An 8,392-nucleotide genomic window follows, 5' to 3' on the forward strand; every position below is an offset into this window, starting at 1 on the left:
TGGAATATGTGATGTGAAGATGTAAGTGGGTTTTAGATCATCCTAACTCAAACACTCCATACTTGGCTTAAAAGCACTTTTGGTCCCCACGTTTCACCTTTGTGCAAAATTGGTCCCTCAACTATTTTAATAGCATTCTTGGTCCCCCACGTTTGCCTCTGTTATGACTGTTGATCCTTCTGTTAAAATTTGAACGGATTTTTCATGTGTGTCACTTTTTAATTGACGTGGAGGAGAGAGGCTATGCTTATTAGGAGAGAAGAAACTTAGTGAGAGAGAGAGATGTCAGTCACGTGGCTTGCACGTGACCTGAACCCTAAATCTCTCTAGTTCGCGAAATCTGAAATTAGTAAGGTGTAGGCTCAAAATTGCACACTTGAGAAACTTGAGAAAGAAGAGGTCCGTGGTTCTTGGGTTTAGGTGCTGCCGATTGAAGAAGAAATGGGAAGACAGAGGGTGAAGATGAATACAAATCGCGAATCTGGTTCAGAGGTTAGTGTTGGGGACCATCGTGATGTCCATATCGGTGCAGGGGACCAGTCAATGCTTCTTCCAAAGCCTTTGTCTCCACTTCCCTGTACATACACCAACAATTTTCCTACACAATTCCTAATCCCCAACCTGACCTTGTGTTCCTAATACAGAGAAGTAGAAAGAAACAGAAGCAGAAGAGAATCAAAACAGCAGCAACATGGAAGAATCGAAACTGCAGCAACATGGAAGAATCGAAACTGCAGCAACCTTACCTTGAACAGACAACATCCGTAGAACCTCCTCCCAGGGTTATCCTCAGTCCACGAAGTCAGCAACGGAGCTTCAACTCCACACCCACAAACTTTCATTATTCTTCTCCTCGAATCAGATGAGCCCGTTGAGTTCTCACTTCGTCCATGCGAGGCTGACCTTGTGTGTTCCAAGGACTCTCCTCCATCCCACCGAATTGACGGACTACCATAGCCACCCATAACTAAGAATCGAAGAAGGAGATAATGGAGAAGAGACACGTAAACGAAGGATTGATCAACGTTTTCGTTCAGAGAGACAATTGGGGATTTTATGAAATTAGGGATTTGATGGGTTTGGGTTAGAATCAGGTAGATGAAGGAGAAGATATCACGTGCCACTCACGTGGTCTTTCTCTCACTCCTAATGTTGGCCAAGTCATTAAAATAATCCACGTAGGAGAGATCCGTCCAAATTTAGACGGAAAAGAACCCAAGGACCAACAGTCATAACGGAGGCAAACGTGGGGGACCAAGAATGCTATTAAAATAGTTGAGGGACCAGTTTTGCACAAAGGTGAAATGTGGGGGACCAAAAGTGCTTTTAAGCCTTCATACTTTATTGATTTGGACACATGGTTTGGTTTGGATTAGAGCTATTAGACTGATGATGTTCAACATCATATCTCAAGTTAGGGAAATCGGCACTTGAGGCCCTCGACCCAAATTAAGGTGCATAACTTAAGTACAAAAAATGAAACTTAACTCATACTCACTTATTTAGAACCACAATCATACGTGTTACACATTAACCTTGAGTCAATTTGGTCAAACCAATACCAAATTTGTTCATTTATATGAGCTTTAACTTTCAATTGCCCTTGTCCAACTTAATGCATGTCATTATCGTCCTTCTTTAGTCATTAATAAGTTTATCGGTGAGTTTTTGTTATGACACAATGTCATATGAACACGTCATTTAGATACCCCTAAGTGACATTTGTAGTATCCATCATAAATGATGTGGAGACCTTCATAAGCAACTTGTAACCTTTAACCTTTAAGTCAAGTTTTCCCTACCACATGTTCACTTGAATTTATTTTCACAATACTCAAGAATAATGACTATAACACACCTTCAAAGTATGCTTATCCACCTTGACTGACCTTCAAACAGTAGAAGCCATCGCCGATTAAAAAATCTATTATCATATACAGTTATTTTAGGTCAAGAAACCGAACATAGACCAAAGTTTTACTAATGGTAAACAAGGAATAAAAGAATTTAGGAGACCAAACAATCATAAACAAGATAATGATCAAACATAGTCCAAGAATCAATAATGTGCTTGTTTAGTGGCAAACAAACTGGATTCTCATAAGGACGATGACACAAATTTAAATCTCAAAAAAATCATTTATTCGGAGGGGATGACCACAATTATCTGAATGAGTTTACCATCATCAAACACCTGAGAAAATATTAGGCATGAAACGGTTGTCATCTACTCTAGAACCCTAAAAATGTCGCCATTAGCGTCTCTGCGACTTCGGAGGCTCTTGCTCCGATCCTTCCATTCCTCTTCCTTAGCACCCATCTCCTCCTATCAAATCGAACCCTCTCCTCCGTTTCACCACCACCACTCTTCCAATCCCTCACCCCATTTACAATCCCCAACCCTTCTCACTCCATCTTCACTCTTCAAAACCAGGCATTTCTCATCGAAACCCGTCACCCCAACCCCAACCCAAACGCTCCCAGAAGATTCGGATCCAGTTGCCACTGCCCTCTCCTCGGAGCTTCTCAAAGACTCTGACTCAGACCCTCGCTCTGTCACGCAGCATCTCAACCTGAGTTTCTCTCACGTCACACCAACCCCTGATTTAGTCCTCCATGTCATAAACCTCTCTCTCAGAGCTAGCAGAACCGTCGGGTTCCACCAATGGCTCGCTTCGCACCCCAATTTCAACCTCACAGACGATACGCTCTGCCATTTCGCCGACTACTTCAGCCGTCGCAAAGATTTCAAGGCCGCGCACGATGTTCTCTCCGGCGGCGGTGCAGGGCCCAAGACCCTTGTCGCGGCGATCGACCGGCTTGTTCGCGCCGGGCGGCCGAGCCAAGCGGTTCAATTTTTCGAGAGGATGGAGCGGGATTATGGCTTGAAGCGTGATCGCGGTTCCCTGAAGGTGGTTGTGGAGAAGCTGTGTTCGAAGGGTTTCGCGAGCTATGCGGAGAGGATGGTGAAGGATTTGGCTATGGTGATCTTCCCGGATGAAGCCATGTGTGATTTGCTGATCAAGGGTTGGTACGTTGATGGGAAGCTTGAAGAAGCTCGGAGGCTTGCGGGGGAGATGTATCGTGGAGGGTTTTAGCTTGGCGTAGTATGTAACACCCCAATTTCTCAACTGAGGAATCACATTAAGTAACCTAACAAAGTCTAAGGACTATTCTGCAATCCCTAAAATCCAAGGGTATTTTTTGTTTGAAAATGACTAAATACCATAGGGTTGGAAACACATCATAACTTTATTTAAATAACCTGTTTCCCGATATACAGCAATAATAGTTTACAATACCATAAGTAAGGTTCAGAATAAACATGCGCACTTTAACAGTGGCGGAAGCAAGGATTTAATAACAGAGTTCTCATATAGAAAAGGAGACTCAAACATAGTCCACAATAAGAGAAGCAAAGCTGCTTCTTACACCTCTACTCCACCGCCAACAACCCGATCTCCAACTCGAGCAGCTAAGCTTCGACGGAAGGATCTCCATCGCCTAAAAGCGTTAAGCGCCCAAACAACAAGTAGCAAATAGAAATGGTTAACTCCATGTCATTTCCACATATGAAAGAGAAAACATGTTATTCGAACTTAATCATATAACATGATAATTAAACTAACAACATATATCAAGTTAAATGACGATTCATTGAACAATATAACATCAAATCAAACATCAGTACCATCGAATGTTAGTGTCCTATAATGCGACTATATGCTTCTACCAAAATGGATCGATCAATATCGTCTCACAAGACGGGACAATCATGCAGGACCACACCCACCTCATCGCCACTTAGCGCCACTACGGACGGGACAATCGCGTGGGACCACACCCACCTCATCGCCACTTTAGAACATCTCGAAAGATGGGACAATCCCGCGGGACCACACCCACCTTATTGTCACTTTATAACGCCTCGAAAGAGGGGACAATCACGCGGGACCACACCCACATCATCGTCACTTAGCGCCACTATGGACGGGACAATCGCGTGGGACCACACCCACCTCATCGCCACTTTAGAACATCTCGAAAGATGGGACAATCCCGCGGGACCACACCAACCTCATTCCACTTTATAACGCCTCGAAAGACGGAACAATCACGCGGGACCACACCCACCTCATTGTCACTTAAGGACCAAAGCCTATATGCCAAGTCAGCCAACAACAATGCCCAACAAATGATCAATCAGAGTAACCACATGTTATTCCTATTATCAACGAACATAAATCAACTCAAGGAATATAATCATCTTCATCTCAAACGCAGACAGTGCGATAAAAGTAGGCAAGACTCAAAGACACGCTAAAACTGAGTTACCCTTACCTTCGTGAGTAGAAGTTGTGCATGGAAGTTGCGAACCTAGAACAAGGAAACACAATCATCAACACAAGACCTACTAGAATTAATGGATCTAATAACACTAATCGAAACCGGAAAGAAAGCTTTTAAAGCTTCAGAGTTCCTATTTAGGCACGAATTGACAACAGAACTTCATTTGCTAAAACGCGCATAACTTGAGCTACAGAACTCGGAATTACACGAAACCAAAGCCAAATTTTCGACAATCGAAAGAGCTACGCTATAGCTCAGGTCATAGAGACCCAAAAATTATTTTTGGACACAGTACCCTAACAAACAGGTTTCGGCCACTTTAGAAAATAGGGTTTCCGAACTTTTTTTTCGATCTGAATCAATTCCTAGGTATTCTTAGGCGATATCTAGGCCAGGGAAACTCTCAGAAAAATATCGGATCGAAAACTAGAACAGGGGTATTTTGGTCAAGATTTTAAGCTCGGAAACTCAAAATCGGAATTTCAAAAAATAAATTGGATGAGGTTGATACCCACGACGTTTATGACAACTAATCCTACTGACGCTAAGCTCAGTCGAGAGTTTTTTATTCAAAAAGCGGAACCTCAGCATAAAAATGGGTTTTTGAGCAGAATTGAAGTTCTGCGGCGATTCGACGAGATTCGGCGAAATGTAATCCGCTAAACATGCTCTTGGGCATGCATGGAATAAGTTTAGACAGAGAAATCAAGTTATTTGGACAGTTTTACAAAAAGCTCAAAACTTTGAGCACAGAAAGACATAGAGAAAATCGACATAATTTACGATCAGAGGTAAGGAAAAACATCAGTACCTCGAGGCCTACGCGTAGCAACGAACAGAGCGACGATCAGACAAGAATCGGCGAAAATCAATTCTCCCCTCCTTCCTCTTCAAGCTTCTCGGCCATGTGTGTGTGTGTGTTGGTGGTGATGTTTTTTTTTTTTCAAGCTATTTATAGAAAAGGGAAAACGCGGGAAAATGAAAATTTCGCGATTCTGATTTCCCCTTCACATTCCTCTGTGAATTATAAGAGAGAATCCGGCGACAGAATTTCAGAACACGAAACAGGTTTCTTGGAATTTAAGCAAACGATTCACTAACGGTGTTAATCGATTTAACCCGAAAAGTTAATTTTTGCAGTTGATGTCGGATGACAAAACTTCCTTCTGAAGAAAGATTGGAAACATCGAAAGAAATGGGTGTATGCGTGTGGAATATTTGTTTGAAGCTCCGAATAGAAAAAGTCTTCATCAACAGTTTACTTTAAGGTTCTTGAGCTATCAGGGATTCAGTTTCGGCAAACCTCCGAGAATCGAAAACGATCATTTGTACATTCCAGGGTTTCATGTCGAAACACCTGTCATGGAAAGGAATAAGATAAATTCTTATATTCCTCTAAATATTTTTGAATATCGTTTCTACAGTGCTTTAAGAGCAAATTAGCCCTTTACTAACGTTTTCGCCCTAAGGCGGAAGTGAATAAAACTCGTGTTATAACCTATAGCGACTATAGAACTATTTTTAACCATTTCCTGAACTTTCTTCTTCATAACGCTAATCCAAACATTAAACACAAGTCAAGTTCCCCTCACACTTACACAAAATCCTATGCGTGAGTTAGAAATTAATTATTTATTTAATTCTAAAATCTTGGGTCTTACATAGTGGCTTACAATGCGATGCTTCATTGTGTGTGTGAGCTTTGTCGCCAGAAGGATCCGTTTCTGCTTCATTCGGAGGTGGAGAAGGTGCTGGTTGAGATGGACTATCGTGGGGTTCCCAGGAATGTGGAGACATTCAATGTTCTGATAACGAATTTGTGTAAGATTAGGAAGACCGATGATGCGTTGAAATTGTTCCATAGGATTGGAGAGTGGGGATGCTATCCCAATGAGACTACATTTGTTGTTTTGGTAAGGAGCTTGTATCAGGCTGCAAGGTTGGAAGAAGGGGATGAAATGATTGATAGGATGAAATCTGCTGGGTTTGGTGCTTCTCTTGATAAGAAGGCTTACTATCAGTTTCTCACAATTTTGTGTGGGATTGAGAGGGTTGAGCATGCTTTGAAGGTCTTTGCCATGATGAAAGTTGATGGGTGTGAACCTGGGATTAAGACTTATGATTTGTTGATGTCCAAATTGGGTGCTGACAATCGTCTTGATAAGGCTAATGATCTTTTCCATGAAGCCCAGAGTAGAGGATTGGCTGTGACGCCTAAGGAGTACGTTGTTGACCCAAGATATGTGAAGAAGAAGAAGGTCAAGGCTGTGAAGAAGAGGGAAACCTTGCCTGAGAAAATGGCTAGAAAGAGAAGATGCCTGAAGCAGATTCGATTGAGTTTTGTTAAGAAGCCAAAACGAATGAGGGGTCGAGTTTAGTGATCTCATTTTTTTACTTGCAAGGTTTTGTAATAGTTTCTTCCCTATTCAATCATGTTTTCTTTGTCTCAAGCTCAGTTTTACTCTTAAATAGATTCAGAAATAAATTTTTGTATGGAAACAATCCTTTAAACAACATTCACGATTGGTTTGGTCCTCTTTGTTAGAGTGCCTGGTGTCTGAATTTCTAATTGACCACATTGTAGATGAAAGGTGTAAGACCCAAGATTTTAGAATTAAATAAATAATTAATTTCCAACTCACGTATAGGATTATGTGTAAGCGTGAGAGGAACTTGACTTGTGTTTAATGTTTGGATTAATATTATGAAGAATAAAGTTCAGGAAATGGTTAAGAATAGTTATATAGTTGCTATAGGCTATAGCACGAGTTCATTCACTTCCGCCTTAGGGCGAAAACGTTAGTAAACGACTAATTTGCACTTAAAGACACGATGGAAACTAATTCCAAAAATCTTCAGTGAAATGTTAGAACTTCTCTTAATCCTTCCATGACAAGCGTTTCGATGCGAAACCCTGGAATGTACGAACGTCCGATTCTAGTTCTCGGAGGTTTGCCGAAACGAAAACCCTGATAGCTCAAGAAACCTAAAATAGACGGTTAATGAAGACATTTTCTATTCGGAGCTTCAAACGAAGATTCCACATGCGTGCACCCATTTCTTTCGATGTTTCTAATCTTTCTTCAGAAAGAAGTTTTCTCATCCGACATCAACTGCAAAAAGTAGTTTTTCGGGTAAAATGGATTTACACCGACTTTAGGTCGTTTGCCTTAATTCCAAGAAACTTATTTTGAGTTATGGAATTCTGTCGCCATAACCTATCTTAGAATTCACAGAGGATGGCACAGGAGAAATCGGAATCGCGAAATTTTCATTTTTCCGCATTTTCTATCACCTATAAATAGCTTGAAAAATGAAAAAAAAAATAAAAAAACATCAAAAAACACACACACAGCCGTGGGCTTCCAAGGAGGAAGGAGCAGAAGTGATTTTCGCCGATTCTTGTCTGATCGTCGCACAGTTCGTTGCTACGCATAAGCCTCGAGGTACTAATGCTTTTCCTTACCTCTAATCGTAAATTATGTCGCTTTTCTCTATGTCTTTCTGTGCTCAAAGTTTTGAGCTTTTTGTAAAACTGTCCAAATAACTTGATTTCTCTGTCTAAACTTATTTCCTGCGTGGCCCTGAGCATGTTTAGCGGATTACATTTCGCTGAATCTCGTCGAATCGCCGCCGAACTTCAATTCTGCTCAAAATACCCATTTCTGACAAAGGTTCCGCTTTTTGAGTCAAAAACTCTCGACTGAGCTTAGCGTTAGTAGGATTAGTCGTCATAATCATCATTGGTATCGACCCCATCTAATTTGTTTTTCGAAATTCTGATTTTGAGTTTCCGAGCTAAAAATATTGACCAAAATACCCCTGCGACAGTTTTCGACCCGATAATTTTTCTGAGAGTTTTCCTGGCCTAGATATCGCCTAAGAATACCTAGGAATTGATTTAGATCGAAGAAAAAGTTCGGAAACCCTATTTTTGAGAGTGGCCGAAACCTATTTGTTAGGGTACCGTGTCAAAAAATAATTTTTGGGTCTCTATGACCTGAGCTATGGCGTAGCTCTTTCGATTGTCAAAATTTTGGCG

The 8,392-nt window shown here is 41.2% G+C and overlaps 1 pseudogene; it reads left to right on the forward strand.

Moving 5' to 3' along the window:
* Positions 1-2,246: 2,246 nt before the first annotated feature.
* LOC130732111 (pentatricopeptide repeat-containing protein PNM1, mitochondrial-like) lies at positions 2,247-6,858 on the forward strand (annotated as a pseudogene).
* The last annotated feature ends 1,534 nt before the right edge of the window (positions 6,859-8,392 follow it).

This window comes from Lotus japonicus, chromosome 1 (assembly GCF_012489685.1).
Source record: "Lotus japonicus ecotype B-129 chromosome 1, LjGifu_v1.2".
Taxonomy (NCBI): Eukaryota; Viridiplantae; Streptophyta; class Magnoliopsida; order Fabales; family Fabaceae; genus Lotus; species Lotus japonicus.